The sequence below is a fragment of the Leuciscus leuciscus genome, assembly GCF_965113295.1.
Source record: "Leuciscus leuciscus genome assembly, chromosome: 6".
Classification (NCBI taxonomy): Eukaryota; Metazoa; Chordata; class Actinopteri; order Cypriniformes; family Leuciscidae; genus Leuciscus; species Leuciscus leuciscus.
The window spans coordinates 61,611-80,044 of record NC_138730.1 but is presented as its reverse complement, the minus strand read 5'-3'; positions in this window follow the sequence as shown (position 1 = coordinate 80,044).

Below are 18,434 nucleotides of genomic sequence, written 5' to 3'. Positions count from 1 at the left end.
CACTCACAGACATCACACACAATCAAATCCAGACGAAGGGCAATCCAGAAGCTCAGAGGCGGTGGCACGGGCTTGGTTAGGGGAATGAAAAATCCAAGATCTAGGACCCTAAGGCCCCAGAAATGGTTATGCACTGGCCCACTTTCTACTGACCACTAATGGACACCCCAGGCCCAGAAAAGAAAGCGGCCACACCCTAGAGGAATACATATATAATTATTAAATAACAAAATGTAGGGCTAAATCGCCATGGGTTCGAATCAAGCGGGCTACGTTGCCGTGGTTTCCACCAACAAGGGTTTAATTTTATAAAAAAACGAATGGTAGGTTTTAGTTAGATGTGGTGAGGGGCTTATAACCCACGTCTGTCTGGACATGGGGAGACGCTCGACGTCACAGTGGACGGAGAAAAAATTATGTGGCTCTGCAACATCACCCACAACAATGATGGCGGCCATTTTAACCAACTCAAGACCTGTATGGGTCGATGAGAAAATTTTCCAAAGCTCTGCTACATCACCCACCTTCAAAATGATGGCAGCTGTACTCATTTTTACGGTTTTGTGTCATTCAGGCATATTATCGCGACGCGTTTCGAACTTTCCCAAGGTTCTCTTCAGGCGAATTGGAATGACAACTGTCTCTGTTCCCTCTGCAACTACAGAGTGCTTGAGGGCGTGGTCCCTCTGGACTTTATAGTGGTAGAGGGCGGGGTGCCCCTCCCACTACTAAATACCTTTCAGCACTGTATGGTGCTTCATAAATCGTTTTTTCACTATCAATAAATTTGTTTTTAATTTTAAAATTTAATAATCATATATACACACTCACAGACATCACACACAATCAAATCCAGACGAAGGGCAATCCAGAAGCTCAGAGGCGGTGGCACGGGCTTGGTTAGGGGAATGAAAAATCCAAGATCTAGGACCCTAAGGCCCCAGAAATGGTTATGCACTGGCCCACTTTCTACTGACCACTAATGGACACCCCAGGCCCAGAAAAGAAAGCGGCCACACCCTAGAGGAATACATATATAATTATTAAATAACAAAATGTAGGGCTAAATCGCCATGGGTTCGAATCAAGCGGGCTACGTTGCCGTGGTTTCCACCAACAAGGGTTTAATTTTATAAAAAAACGAATGGTAGGTTTTAGTTAGATGTGGTGAGGGGCTTATAACCCACGTCTGTCTGGACATGGGGAGACGCTCGACGTCACAGTGGACGGAGAAAAAATTATGTGGCTCTGCAACATCACCCACAACAATGATGGCGGCCATTTTAACCAACTCAAGACCTGTATGGGTCGATGAGAAAATTTTCCAAAGCTCTGCTACATCACCCACCTTCAAAATGATGGCAGCTGTACTCATTTTTACGGTTTTGTGTCATTCAGGCATATTATCGCGACGCGTTTCGAACTTTCCCAAGGTTCTCTTCAGGCGAATTGGAATGACAACTGTCTCTGTTCCCTCTGCAACTACAGAGTGCTTGAGGGCGTGGTCCCTCTGGACTTTATAGTGGTAGAGGGCGGGGTGCCCCTCCCACTACTAAATACCTTTCAGCACTGTATGGTGCTTCATAAATCGTTTTTTCACTATCAATAAATTTGTTTTTAATTTTAAAATTTAATAATCATATATACACACTCACAGACATCACACACAATCAAATCCAGACGAAGGGCAATCCAGAAGCTCAGAGGCGGTGGCACGGGCTTGGTTAGGGGAATGAAAAATCCAAGATCTAGGACCCTAAGGCCCCAGAAATGGTTATGCACTGGCCCACTTTCTACTGACCACTAATGGACACCCCAGGCCCAGAAAAGAAAGCGGCCACACCCTAGAGGAATACATATATAATTATTAAATAACAAAATGTAGGGCTAAATCGCCATGGGTTCGAATCAAGCGGGCTACGTTGCCGTGGTTTCCACCAACAAGGGTTTAATTTTATAAAAAAACGAATGGTAGGTTTTAGTTAGATGTGGTGAGGGGCTTATAACCCACGTCTGTCTGGACATGGGGAGACGCTCGACGTCACAGTGGACGGAGAAAAAATTATGTGGCTCTGCAACATCACCCACAACAATGATGGCGGCCATTTTAACCAACTCAAGACCTGTATGGGTCGATGAGAAAATTTTCCAAAGCTCTGCTACATCACCCACCTTCAAAATGATGGCAGCTGTACTCATTTTTACGGTTTTGTGTCATTCAGGCATATTATCGCGACGCGTTTCGAACTTTCCCAAGGTTCTCTTCAGGCGAATTGGAATGACAACTGTCTCTGTTCCCTCTGCAACTACAGAGTGCTTGAGGGCGTGGTCCCTCTGGACTTTATAGTGGTAGAGGGCGGGGTGCCCCTCCCACTACTAAATACCTTTCAGCACTGTATGGTGCTTCATAAATCGTTTTTTCACTATCAATAAATTTGTTTTTAATTTTAAAATTTAATAATCATATATACACACTCACAGACATCACACACAATCAAATCCAGACGAAGGGCAATCCAGAAGCTCAGAGGCGGTGGCACGGGCTTGGTTAGGGGAATGAAAAATCCAAGATCTAGGACCCTAAGGCCCCAGAAATGGTTATGCACTGGCCCACTTTCTACTGACCACTAATGGACACCCCAGGCCCAGAAAAGAAAGCGGCCACACCCTAGAGGAATACATATATAATTATTAAATAACAAAATGTAGGGCTAAATCGCCATGGGTTCGAATCAAGCGGGCTACGTTGCCGTGGTTTCCACCAACAAGGGTTTAATTTTATAAAAAAACGAATGGTAGGTTTTAGTTAGATGTGGTGAGGGGCTTATAACCCACGTCTGTCTGGACATGGGGAGACGCTCGACGTCACAGTGGACGGAGAAAAAATTATGTGGCTCTGCAACATCACCCACAACAATGATGGCGGCCATTTTAACCAACTCAAGACCTGTATGGGTCGATGAGAAAATTTTCCAAAGCTCTGCTACATCACCCACCTTCAAAATGATGGCAGCTGTACTCATTTTTACGGTTTTGTGTCATTCAGGCATATTATCGCGACGCGTTTCGAACTTTCCCAAGGTTCTCTTCAGGCGAATTGGAATGACAACTGTCTCTGTTCCCTCTGCAACTACAGAGTGCTTGAGGGCGTGGTCCCTCTGGACTTTATAGTGGTAGAGGGCGGGGTGCCCCTCCCACTACTAAATACCTTTCAGCACTGTATGGTGCTTCATAAATCGTTTTTTCACTATCAATAAATTTGTTTTTAATTTTAAAATTTAATAATCATATATACACACTCACAGACATCACACACAATCAAATCCAGACGAAGGGCAATCCAGAAGCTCAGAGGCGGTGGCACGGGCTTGGTTAGGGGAATGAAAAATCCAAGATCTAGGACCCTAAGGCCCCAGAAATGGTTATGCACTGGCCCACTTTCTACTGACCACTAATGGACACCCCAGGCCCAGAAAAGAAAGCGGCCACACCCTAGAGGAATACATATATAATTATTAAATAACAAAATGTAGGGCTAAATCGCCATGGGTTCGAATCAAGCGGGCTACGTTGCCGTGGTTTCCACCAACAAGGGTTTAATTTTATAAAAAAACGAATGGTAGGTTTTAGTTAGATGTGGTGAGGGGCTTATAACCCACGTCTGTCTGGACATGGGGAGACGCTCGACGTCACAGTGGACGGAGAAAAAATTATGTGGCTCTGCAACATCACCCACAACAATGATGGCGGCCATTTTAACCAACTCAAGACCTGTATGGGTCGATGAGAAAATTTTCCAAAGCTCTGCTACATCACCCACCTTCAAAATGATGGCAGCTGTACTCATTTTTACGGTTTTGTGTCATTCAGGCATATTATCGCGACGCGTTTCGAACTTTCCCAAGGTTCTCTTCAGGCGAATTGGAATGACAACTGTCTCTGTTCCCTCTGCAACTACAGAGTGCTTGAGGGCGTGGTCCCTCTGGACTTTATAGTGGTAGAGGGCGGGGTGCCCCTCCCACTACTAAATACCTTTCAGCACTGTATGGTGCTTCATAAATCGTTTTTTCACTATCAATAAATTTGTTTTTAATTTTAAAATTTAATAATCATATATACACACTCACAGACATCACACACAATCAAATCCAGACGAAGGGCAATCCAGAAGCTCAGAGGCGGTGGCACGGGCTTGGTTAGGGGAATGAAAAATCCAAGATCTAGGACCCTAAGGCCCCAGAAATGGTTATGCACTGGCCCACTTTCTACTGACCACTAATGGACACCCCAGGCCCAGAAAAGAAAGCGGCCACACCCTAGAGGAATACATATATAATTATTAAATAACAAAATGTAGGGCTAAATCGCCATGGGTTCGAATCAAGCGGGCTACGTTGCCGTGGTTTCCACCAACAAGGGTTTAATTTTATAAAAAAACGAATGGTAGGTTTTAGTTAGATGTGGTGAGGGGCTTATAACCCACGTCTGTCTGGACATGGGGAGACGCTCGACGTCACAGTGGACGGAGAAAAAATTATGTGGCTCTGCAACATCACCCACAACAATGATGGCGGCCATTTTAACCAACTCAAGACCTGTATGGGTCGATGAGAAAATTTTCCAAAGCTCTGCTACATCACCCACCTTCAAAATGATGGCAGCTGTACTCATTTTTACGGTTTTGTGTCATTCAGGCATATTATCGCGACGCGTTTCGAACTTTCCCAAGGTTCTCTTCAGGCGAATTGGAATGACAACTGTCTCTGTTCCCTCTGCAACTACAGAGTGCTTGAGGGCGTGGTCCCTCTGGACTTTATAGTGGTAGAGGGCGGGGTGCCCCTCCCACTACTAAATACCTTTCAGCACTGTATGGTGCTTCATAAATCGTTTTTTCACTATCAATAAATTTGTTTTTAATTTTAAAATTTAATAATCATATATACACACTCACAGACATCACACACAATCAAATCCAGACGAAGGGCAATCCAGAAGCTCAGAGGCGGTGGCACGGGCTTGGTTAGGGGAATGAAAAATCCAAGATCTAGGACCCTAAGGCCCCAGAAATGGTTATGCACTGGCCCACTTTCTACTGACCACTAATGGACACCCCAGGCCCAGAAAAGAAAGCGGCCACACCCTAGAGGAATACATATATAATTATTAAATAACAAAATGTAGGGCTAAATCGCCATGGGTTCGAATCAAGCGGGCTACGTTGCCGTGGTTTCCACCAACAAGGGTTTAATTTTATAAAAAAACGAATGGTAGGTTTTAGTTAGATGTGGTGAGGGGCTTATAACCCACGTCTGTCTGGACATGGGGAGACGCTCGACGTCACAGTGGACGGAGAAAAAATTATGTGGCTCTGCAACATCACCCACAACAATGATGGCGGCCATTTTAACCAACTCAAGACCTGTATGGGTCGATGAGAAAATTTTCCAAAGCTCTGCTACATCACCCACCTTCAAAATGATGGCAGCTGTACTCATTTTTACGGTTTTGTGTCATTCAGGCATATTATCGCGACGCGTTTCGAACTTTCCCAAGGTTCTCTTCAGGCGAATTGGAATGACAACTGTCTCTGTTCCCTCTGCAACTACAGAGTGCTTGAGGGCGTGGTCCCTCTGGACTTTATAGTGGTAGAGGGCGGGGTGCCCCTCCCACTACTAAATACCTTTCAGCACTGTATGGTGCTTCATAAATCGTTTTTTCACTATCAATAAATTTGTTTTTAATTTTAAAATTTAATAATCATATATACACACTCACAGACATCACACACAATCAAATCCAGACGAAGGGCAATCCAGAAGCTCAGAGGCGGTGGCACGGGCTTGGTTAGGGGAATGAAAAATCCAAGATCTAGGACCCTAAGGCCCCAGAAATGGTTATGCACTGGCCCACTTTCTACTGACCACTAATGGACACCCCAGGCCCAGAAAAGAAAGCGGCCACACCCTAGAGGAATACATATATAATTATTAAATAACAAAATGTAGGGCTAAATCGCCATGGGTTCGAATCAAGCGGGCTACGTTGCCGTGGTTTCCACCAACAAGGGTTTAATTTTATAAAAAAACGAATGGTAGGTTTTAGTTAGATGTGGTGAGGGGCTTATAACCCACGTCTGTCTGGACATGGGGAGACGCTCGACGTCACAGTGGACGGAGAAAAAATTATGTGGCTCTGCAACATCACCCACAACAATGATGGCGGCCATTTTAACCAACTCAAGACCTGTATGGGTCGATGAGAAAATTTTCCAAAGCTCTGCTACATCACCCACCTTCAAAATGATGGCAGCTGTACTCATTTTTACGGTTTTGTGTCATTCAGGCATATTATCGCGACGCGTTTCGAACTTTCCCAAGGTTCTCTTCAGGCGAATTGGAATGACAACTGTCTCTGTTCCCTCTGCAACTACAGAGTGCTTGAGGGCGTGGTCCCTCTGGACTTTATAGTGGTAGAGGGCGGGGTGCCCCTCCCACTACTAAATACCTTTCAGCACTGTATGGTGCTTCATAAATCGTTTTTTCACTATCAATAAATTTGTTTTTAATTTTAAAATTTAATAATCATATATACACACTCACAGACATCACACACAATCAAATCCAGACGAAGGGCAATCCAGAAGCTCAGAGGCGGTGGCACGGGCTTGGTTAGGGGAATGAAAAATCCAAGATCTAGGACCCTAAGGCCCCAGAAATGGTTATGCACTGGCCCACTTTCTACTGACCACTAATGGACACCCCAGGCCCAGAAAAGAAAGCGGCCACACCCTAGAGGAATACATATATAATTATTAAATAACAAAATGTAGGGCTAAATCGCCATGGGTTCGAATCAAGCGGGCTACGTTGCCGTGGTTTCCACCAACAAGGGTTTAATTTTATAAAAAAACGAATGGTAGGTTTTAGTTAGATGTGGTGAGGGGCTTATAACCCACGTCTGTCTGGACATGGGGAGACGCTCGACGTCACAGTGGACGGAGAAAAAATTATGTGGCTCTGCAACATCACCCACAACAATGATGGCGGCCATTTTAACCAACTCAAGACCTGTATGGGTCGATGAGAAAATTTTCCAAAGCTCTGCTACATCACCCACCTTCAAAATGATGGCAGCTGTACTCATTTTTACGGTTTTGTGTCATTCAGGCATATTATCGCGACGCGTTTCGAACTTTCCCAAGGTTCTCTTCAGGCGAATTGGAATGACAACTGTCTCTGTTCCCTCTGCAACTACAGAGTGCTTGAGGGCGTGGTCCCTCTGGACTTTATAGTGGTAGAGGGCGGGGTGCCCCTCCCACTACTAAATACCTTTCAGCACTGTATGGTGCTTCATAAATCGTTTTTTCACTATCAATAAATTTGTTTTTAATTTTAAAATTTAATAATCATATATACACACTCACAGACATCACACACAATCAAATCCAGACGAAGGGCAATCCAGAAGCTCAGAGGCGGTGGCACGGGCTTGGTTAGGGGAATGAAAAATCCAAGATCTAGGACCCTAAGGCCCCAGAAATGGTTATGCACTGGCCCACTTTCTACTGACCACTAATGGACACCCCAGGCCCAGAAAAGAAAGCGGCCACACCCTAGAGGAATACATATATAATTATTAAATAACAAAATGTAGGGCTAAATCGCCATGGGTTCGAATCAAGCGGGCTACGTTGCCGTGGTTTCCACCAACAAGGGTTTAATTTTATAAAAAAACGAATGGTAGGTTTTAGTTAGATGTGGTGAGGGGCTTATAACCCACGTCTGTCTGGACATGGGGAGACGCTCGACGTCACAGTGGACGGAGAAAAAATTATGTGGCTCTGCAACATCACCCACAACAATGATGGCGGCCATTTTAACCAACTCAAGACCTGTATGGGTCGATGAGAAAATTTTCCAAAGCTCTGCTACATCACCCACCTTCAAAATGATGGCAGCTGTACTCATTTTTACGGTTTTGTGTCATTCAGGCATATTATCGCGACGCGTTTCGAACTTTCCCAAGGTTCTCTTCAGGCGAATTGGAATGACAACTGTCTCTGTTCCCTCTGCAACTACAGAGTGCTTGAGGGCGTGGTCCCTCTGGACTTTATAGTGGTAGAGGGCGGGGTGCCCCTCCCACTACTAAATACCTTTCAGCACTGTATGGTGCTTCATAAATCGTTTTTTCACTATCAATAAATTTGTTTTTAATTTTAAAATTTAATAATCATATATACACACTCACAGACATCACACACAATCAAATCCAGACGAAGGGCAATCCAGAAGCTCAGAGGCGGTGGCACGGGCTTGGTTAGGGGAATGAAAAATCCAAGATCTAGGACCCTAAGGCCCCAGAAATGGTTATGCACTGGCCCACTTTCTACTGACCACTAATGGACACCCCAGGCCCAGAAAAGAAAGCGGCCACACCCTAGAGGAATACATATATAATTATTAAATAACAAAATGTAGGGCTAAATCGCCATGGGTTCGAATCAAGCGGGCTACGTTGCCGTGGTTTCCACCAACAAGGGTTTAATTTTATAAAAAAACGAATGGTAGGTTTTAGTTAGATGTGGTGAGGGGCTTATAACCCACGTCTGTCTGGACATGGGGAGACGCTCGACGTCACAGTGGACGGAGAAAAAATTATGTGGCTCTGCAACATCACCCACAACAATGATGGCGGCCATTTTAACCAACTCAAGACCTGTATGGGTCGATGAGAAAATTTTCCAAAGCTCTGCTACATCACCCACCTTCAAAATGATGGCAGCTGTACTCATTTTTACGGTTTTGTGTCATTCAGGCATATTATCGCGACGCGTTTCGAACTTTCCCAAGGTTCTCTTCAGGCGAATTGGAATGACAACTGTCTCTGTTCCCTCTGCAACTACAGAGTGCTTGAGGGCGTGGTCCCTCTGGACTTTATAGTGGTAGAGGGCGGGGTGCCCCTCCCACTACTAAATACCTTTCAGCACTGTATGGTGCTTCATAAATCGTTTTTTCACTATCAATAAATTTGTTTTTAATTTTAAAATTTAATAATCATATATACACACTCACAGACATCACACACAATCAAATCCAGACGAAGGGCAATCCAGAAGCTCAGAGGCGGTGGCACGGGCTTGGTTAGGGGAATGAAAAATCCAAGATCTAGGACCCTAAGGCCCCAGAAATGGTTATGCACTGGCCCACTTTCTACTGACCACTAATGGACACCCCAGGCCCAGAAAAGAAAGCGGCCACACCCTAGAGGAATACATATATAATTATTAAATAACAAAATGTAGGGCTAAATCGCCATGGGTTCGAATCAAGCGGGCTACGTTGCCGTGGTTTCCACCAACAAGGGTTTAATTTTATAAAAAAACGAATGGTAGGTTTTAGTTAGATGTGGTGAGGGGCTTATAACCCACGTCTGTCTGGACATGGGGAGACGCTCGACGTCACAGTGGACGGAGAAAAAATTATGTGGCTCTGCAACATCACCCACAACAATGATGGCGGCCATTTTAACCAACTCAAGACCTGTATGGGTCGATGAGAAAATTTTCCAAAGCTCTGCTACATCACCCACCTTCAAAATGATGGCAGCTGTACTCATTTTTACGGTTTTGTGTCATTCAGGCATATTATCGCGACGCGTTTCGAACTTTCCCAAGGTTCTCTTCAGGCGAATTGGAATGACAACTGTCTCTGTTCCCTCTGCAACTACAGAGTGCTTGAGGGCGTGGTCCCTCTGGACTTTATAGTGGTAGAGGGCGGGGTGCCCCTCCCACTACTAAATACCTTTCAGCACTGTATGGTGCTTCATAAATCGTTTTTTCACTATCAATAAATTTGTTTTTAATTTTAAAATTTAATAATCATATATACACACTCACAGACATCACACACAATCAAATCCAGACGAAGGGCAATCCAGAAGCTCAGAGGCGGTGGCACGGGCTTGGTTAGGGGAATGAAAAATCCAAGATCTAGGACCCTAAGGCCCCAGAAATGGTTATGCACTGGCCCACTTTCTACTGACCACTAATGGACACCCCAGGCCCAGAAAAGAAAGCGGCCACACCCTAGAGGAATACATATATAATTATTAAATAACAAAATGTAGGGCTAAATCGCCATGGGTTCGAATCAAGCGGGCTACGTTGCCGTGGTTTCCACCAACAAGGGTTTAATTTTATAAAAAAACGAATGGTAGGTTTTAGTTAGATGTGGTGAGGGGCTTATAACCCACGTCTGTCTGGACATGGGGAGACGCTCGACGTCACAGTGGACGGAGAAAAAATTATGTGGCTCTGCAACATCACCCACAACAATGATGGCGGCCATTTTAACCAACTCAAGACCTGTATGGGTCGATGAGAAAATTTTCCAAAGCTCTGCTACATCACCCACCTTCAAAATGATGGCAGCTGTACTCATTTTTACGGTTTTGTGTCATTCAGGCATATTATCGCGACGCGTTTCGAACTTTCCCAAGGTTCTCTTCAGGCGAATTGGAATGACAACTGTCTCTGTTCCCTCTGCAACTACAGAGTGCTTGAGGGCGTGGTCCCTCTGGACTTTATAGTGGTAGAGGGCGGGGTGCCCCTCCCACTACTAAATACCTTTCAGCACTGTATGGTGCTTCATAAATCGTTTTTTCACTATCAATAAATTTGTTTTTAATTTTAAAATTTAATAATCATATATACACACTCACAGACATCACACACAATCAAATCCAGACGAAGGGCAATCCAGAAGCTCAGAGGCGGTGGCACGGGCTTGGTTAGGGGAATGAAAAATCCAAGATCTAGGACCCTAAGGCCCCAGAAATGGTTATGCACTGGCCCACTTTCTACTGACCACTAATGGACACCCCAGGCCCAGAAAAGAAAGCGGCCACACCCTAGAGGAATACATATATAATTATTAAATAACAAAATGTAGGGCTAAATCGCCATGGGTTCGAATCAAGCGGGCTACGTTGCCGTGGTTTCCACCAACAAGGGTTTAATTTTATAAAAAAACGAATGGTAGGTTTTAGTTAGATGTGGTGAGGGGCTTATAACCCACGTCTGTCTGGACATGGGGAGACGCTCGACGTCACAGTGGACGGAGAAAAAATTATGTGGCTCTGCAACATCACCCACAACAATGATGGCGGCCATTTTAACCAACTCAAGACCTGTATGGGTCGATGAGAAAATTTTCCAAAGCTCTGCTACATCACCCACCTTCAAAATGATGGCAGCTGTACTCATTTTTACGGTTTTGTGTCATTCAGGCATATTATCGCGACGCGTTTCGAACTTTCCCAAGGTTCTCTTCAGGCGAATTGGAATGACAACTGTCTCTGTTCCCTCTGCAACTACAGAGTGCTTGAGGGCGTGGTCCCTCTGGACTTTATAGTGGTAGAGGGCGGGGTGCCCCTCCCACTACTAAATACCTTTCAGCACTGTATGGTGCTTCATAAATCGTTTTTTCACTATCAATAAATTTGTTTTTAATTTTAAAATTTAATAATCATATATACACACTCACAGACATCACACACAATCAAATCCAGACGAAGGGCAATCCAGAAGCTCAGAGGCGGTGGCACGGGCTTGGTTAGGGGAATGAAAAATCCAAGATCTAGGACCCTAAGGCCCCAGAAATGGTTATGCACTGGCCCACTTTCTACTGACCACTAATGGACACCCCAGGCCCAGAAAAGAAAGCGGCCACAGGTTAGGTGAAGAGAAAATCCATAAACTGTCCGAAGACACTTCAGGCTGTGCACTGGCCTTCGCTTCAACTGGCCGCTCCCCACACAAGCACCGAAATGCCCCAAGAAACCCCGAGAGAGACGCATACAATTATAAAACATTAAAAGAGGGCTAAAACGCCGTGGGCTAGATCCAAAAGGGCTACATTGCCGTGGTTTATGCCAACAAGGGCTTAATTTGAACAAAAAAACGAATGGTAGGTGTTAGCTAAGAGTGGTGAGGGGCATAAATCCCACGTCTGTATGGACATGGACCCTTTTTGGAGACGCTCAACGTCACAGTGGACGGAGGAAAAATGTATGTGGCTCTGCAACATCACTCAGACCAATGATGGCGGCCATTTTAACCAACTCCAGACCTGTATGGGTCGAAGAGAAAATTTTCCAAGGCTTCTGCTACATCACGAACCCCCAAATGATGGCAGCTGTACTCATTTTTACGGTTTCGAGTCATTCAGGCATACTTTCACGACGCGTTTCGAGCTTTCCCAAGGCTCCTCATCAGGTGAATTTAGAATGACAACTCTCTCAAATCCCTCTCGGCTTCCTCGTACTCGAGGGCGTGGTCACACTTGATTTTATAGTGGACTTCAGAGGGCGGGCGCCCCTCCCACTTGAACTAAAATACCTTTCAGCACTAAATGGTGCTTCATAAATCGTTTTTTGACTATCAATAAATTTATTTATCATTTTAATATTTAATAATTATACACATACCCCCCCAGACATCTCAAGGAACATCCAGATAACATGCACGAGGTCCAGAGTTACGAGGCACGGGCTTGGTTAGGTGAAGAGAAAATCCATAAACTGTCCGAAGACACTTCAGGCTGTGCACTGGCCTTCGCTTCAACTGGCCGCTCCCCACACAAGCACCGAAATGCCCCAAGAAACCCCGAGAGAGACGCATACAATTATAAAACATTAAAAGAGGGCTAAAACGCCGTGGGCTAGATCCAAAAGGGCTACATTGCCGTGGTTTATGCCAACAAGGGCTTAATTTGAACAAAAAAACGAATGGTAGGTGTTAGCTAAGAGTGGTGAGGGGCATAAATCCCACGTCTGTATGGACATGGACCCTTTTTGGAGACGCTCAACGTCACAGTGGACGGAGGAAAAATGTATGTGGCTCTGCAACATCACTCAGACCAATGATGGCGGCCATTTTAACCAACTCCAGACCTGTATGGGTCGAAGAGAAAATTTTCCAAGGCTTCTGCTACATCACGAACCCCCAAATGATGGCAGCTGTACTCATTTTTACGGTTTCGAGTCATTCAGGCATACTTTCACGACGCGTTTCGAGCTTTCCCAAGGCTCCTCATCAGGTGAATTTAGAATGACAACTCTCTCAAATCCCTCTCGGCTTCCTCGTACTCGAGGGCGTGGTCACACTTGATTTTATAGTGGACTTCAGAGGGCGGGCGCCCCTCCCACTTGAACTAAAATACCTTTCAGCACTAAATGGTGCTTCATAAATCGTTTTTTGACTATCAATAAATTTATTTATCATTTTAATATTTAATAATTATACACATACCCCCCCAGACATCTCAAGGAACATCCAGATAACATGCACGAGGTCCAGAGTTACGAGGCACGGGCTTGGTTAGGTGAAGAGAAAATCCATAAACTGTCCGAAGACACTTCAGGCTGTGCACTGGCCTTCGCTTCAACTGGCCGCTCCCCACACAAGCACCGAAATGCCCCAAGAAACCCCGAGAGAGACGCATACAATTATAAAACATTAAAAGAGGGCTAAAACGCCGTGGGCTAGATCCAAAAGGGCTACATTGCCGTGGTTTATGCCAACAAGGGCTTAATTTGAACAAAAAAACGAATGGTAGGTGTTAGCTAAGAGTGGTGAGGGGCATAAATCCCACGTCTGTATGGACATGGACCCTTTTTGGAGACGCTCAACGTCACAGTGGACGGAGGAAAAATGTATGTGGCTCTGCAACATCACTCAGACCAATGATGGCGGCCATTTTAACCAACTCCAGACCTGTATGGGTCGAAGAGAAAATTTTCCAAGGCTTCTGCTACATCACGAACCCCCAAATGATGGCAGCTGTACTCATTTTTACGGTTTCGAGTCATTCAGGCATACTTTCACGACGCGTTTCGAGCTTTCCCAAGGCTCCTCATCAGGTGAATTTAGAATGACAACTCTCTCAAATCCCTCTCGGCTTCCTCGTACTCGAGGGCGTGGTCACACTTGATTTTATAGTGGACTTCAGAGGGCGGGCGCCCCTCCCACTTGAACTAAAATACCTTTCAGCACTAAATGGTGCTTCATAAATCGTTTTTTGACTATCAATAAATTTATTTATCATTTTAATATTTAATAATTATACACATACCCCCCCAGACATCTCAAGGAACATCCAGATAACATGCACGAGGTCCAGAGTTACGAGGCACGGGCTTGGTTAGGTGAAGAGAAAATCCATAAACTGTCCGAAGACACTTCAGGCTGTGCACTGGCCTTCGCTTCAACTGGCCGCTCCCCACACAAGCACCGAAATGCCCCAAGAAACCCCGAGAGAGACGCATACAATTATAAAACATTAAAAGAGGGCTAAAACGCCGTGGGCTAGATCCAAAAGGGCTACATTGCCGTGGTTTATGCCAACAAGGGCTTAATTTGAACAAAAAAACGAATGGTAGGTGTTAGCTAAGAGTGGTGAGGGGCATAAATCCCACGTCTGTATGGACATGGACCCTTTTTGGAGACGCTCAACGTCACAGTGGACGGAGGAAAAATGTATGTGGCTCTGCAACATCACTCAGACCAATGATGGCGGCCATTTTAACCAACTCCAGACCTGTATGGGTCGAAGAGAAAATTTTCCAAGGCTTCTGCTACATCACGAACCCCCAAATGATGGCAGCTGTACTCATTTTTACGGTTTCGAGTCATTCAGGCATACTTTCACGACGCGTTTCGAGCTTTCCCAAGGCTCCTCATCAGGTGAATTTAGAATGACAACTCTCTCAAATCCCTCTCGGCTTCCTCGTACTCGAGGGCGTGGTCACACTTGATTTTATAGTGGACTTCAGAGGGCGGGCGCCCCTCCCACTTGAACTAAAATACCTTTCAGCACTAAATGGTGCTTCATAAATCGTTTTTTGACTATCAATAAATTTATTTATCATTTTAATATTTAATAATTATACACATACCCCCCCAGACATCTCAAGGAACATCCAGATAACATGCACGAGGTCCAGAGTTACGAGGCACGGGCTTGGTTAGGTGAAGAGAAAATCCATAAACTGTCCGAAGACACTTCAGGCTGTGCACTGGCCTTCGCTTCAACTGGCCGCTCCCCACACAAGCACCGAAATGCCCCAAGAAACCCCGAGAGAGACGCATACAATTATAAAACATTAAAAGAGGGCTAAAACGCCGTGGGCTAGATCCAAAAGGGCTACATTGCCGTGGTTTATGCCAACAAGGGCTTAATTTGAACAAAAAAACGAATGGTAGGTGTTAGCTAAGAGTGGTGAGGGGCATAAATCCCACGTCTGTATGGACATGGACCCTTTTTGGAGACGCTCAACGTCACAGTGGACGGAGGAAAAATGTATGTGGCTCTGCAACATCACTCAGACCAATGATGGCGGCCATTTTAACCAACTCCAGACCTGTATGGGTCGAAGAGAAAATTTTCCAAGGCTTCTGCTACATCACGAACCCCCAAATGATGGCAGCTGTACTCATTTTTACGGTTTCGAGTCATTCAGGCATACTTTCACGACGCGTTTCGAGCTTTCCCAAGGCTCCTCATCAGGTGAATTTAGAATGACAACTCTCTCAAATCCCTCTCGGCTTCCTCGTACTCGAGGGCGTGGTCACACTTGATTTTATAGTGGACTTCAGAGGGCGGGCGCCCCTCCCACTTGAACTAAAATACCTTTCAGCACTAAATGGTGCTTCATAAATCGTTTTTTGACTATCAATAAATTTATTTATCATTTTAATATTTAATAATTATACACATACCCCCCCAGACATCTCAAGGAACATCCAGATAACATGCACGAGGTCCAGAGTTACGAGGCACGGGCTTGGTTAGGTGAAGAGAAAATCCATAAACTGTCCGAAGACACTTCAGGCTGTGCACTGGCCTTCGCTTCAACTGGCCGCTCCCCACACAAGCACCGAAATGCCCCAAGAAACCCCGAGAGAGACGCATACAATTATAAAACATTAAAAGAGGGCTAAAACGCCGTGGGCTAGATCCAAAAGGGCTACATTGCCGTGGTTTATGCCAACAAGGGCTTAATTTGAACAAAAAAACGAATGGTAGGTGTTAGCTAAGAGTGGTGAGGGGCATAAATCCCACGTCTGTATGGACATGGACCCTTTTTGGAGACGCTCAACGTCACAGTGGACGGAGGAAAAATGTATGTGGCTCTGCAACATCACTCAGACCAATGATGGCGGCCATTTTAACCAACTCCAGACCTGTATGGGTCGAAGAGAAAATTTTCCAAGGCTTCTGCTACATCACGAACCCCCAAATGATGGCAGCTGTACTCATTTTTACGGTTTCGAGTCATTCAGGCATACTTTCACGACGCGTTTCGAGCTTTCCCAAGGCTCCTCATCAGGTGAATTTAGAATGACAACTCTCTCAAATCCCTCTCGGCTTCCTCGTACTCGAGGGCGTGGTCACACTTGATTTTATAGTGGACTTCAGAGGGCGGGCGCCCCTCCCACTTGAACTAAAATACCTTTCAGCACTAAATGGTGCTTCATAAATCGTTTTTTGACTATCAATAAATTTATTTATCATTTTAATATTTAATAATTATACACATACCCCCCCAGACATCTCAAGGAACATCCAGATAACATGCACGAGGTCCAGAGTTACGAGGCACGGGCTTGGTTAGGTGAAGAGAAAATCCATAAACTGTCCGAAGACACTTCAGGCTGTGCACTGGCCTTCGCTTCAACTGGCCGCTCCCCACACAAGCACCGAAATGCCCCAAGAAACCCCGAGAGAGACGCATACAATTATAAAACATTAAAAGAGGGCTAAAACGCCGTGGGCTAGATCCAAAAGGGCTACATTGCCGTGGTTTATGCCAACAAGGGCTTAATTTGAACAAAAAAACGAATGGTAGGTGTTAGCTAAGAGTGGTGAGGGGCATAAATCCCACGTCTGTATGGACATGGACCCTTTTTGGAGACGCTCAACGTCACAGTGGACGGAGGAAAAATGTATGTGGCTCTGCAACATCACTCAGACCAATGATGGCGGCCATTTTAACCAACTCCAGACCTGTATGGGTCGAAGAGAAAATTTTCCAAGGCTTCTGCTACATCACGAACCCCCAAATGATGGCAGCTGTACTCATTTTTACGGTTTCGAGTCATTCAGGCATACTTTCACGACGCGTTTCGAGCTTTCCCAAGGCTCCTCATCAGGTGAATTTAGAATGACAACTCTCTCAAATCCCTCTCGGCTTCCTCGTACTCGAGGGCGTGGTCACACTTGATTTTATAGTGGACTTCAGAGGGCGGGCGCCCCTCCCACTTGAACTAAAATACCTTTCAGCACTAAATGGTGCTTCATAAATCGTTTTTTGACTATCAATAAATTTATTTATCATTTTAATATTTAATAATTATACACATACCCCCCCAGACATCTCAAGGAACATCCAGATAACATGCACGAGGTCCAGAGTTACGAGGCACGGGCTTGGTTAGGTGAAGAGAAAATCCATAAACTGTCCGAAGACACTTCAGGCTGTGCACTGGCCTTCGCTTCAACTGGCCGCTCCCCACACAAGCACCGAAATGCCCCAAGAAACCCCGAGAGAGACGCATACAATTATAAAACATTAAAAGAGGGCTAAAACGCCGTGGGCTAGATCCAAAAGGGCTACATTGCCGTGGTTTATGCCAACAAGGGCTTAATTTGAACAAAAAAACGAATGGTAGGTGTTAGCTAAGAGTGGTGAGGGGCATAAATCCCACGTCTGTATGGACATGGACCCTTTTTGGAGACGCTCAACGTCACAGTGGACGGAGGAAAAATGTATGTGGCTCTGCAACATCACTCAGACCAATGATGGCGGCCATTTTAACCAACTCCAGACCTGTATGGGTCGAAGAGAAAATTTTCCAAGGCTTCTGCTACATCACGAACCCCCAAATGATGGCAGCTGTACTCATTTTTACGGTTTCGAGTCATTCAGGCATACTTTCACGACGCGTTTCGAGCTTTCCCAAGGCTCCTCATCAGGTGAATTTAGAATGACAACTCTCTCAAATCCCTCTCGGCTTCCTCGTACTCGAGGGCGTGGTCACACTTGATTTTATAGTGGACTTCAGAGGGCGGGCGCCCCTCCCACTTGAACTAAAATACCTTTCAGCACTAAATGGTGCTTCATAAATCGTTTTTTGACTATCAATAAATTTATTTATCATTTTAATATTTAATAATTATACACATACCCCCCCAGACATCTCAAGGAACATCCAGATAACATGCACGAGGTCCAGAGTTACGAGGCACGGGCTTGGTTAGGTGAAGAGAAAATCCATAAACTGTCCGAAGACACTTCAGGCTGTGCACTGGCCTTCGCTTCAACTGGCCGCTCCCCACACAAGCACCGAAATGCCCCAAGAAACCCCGAGAGAG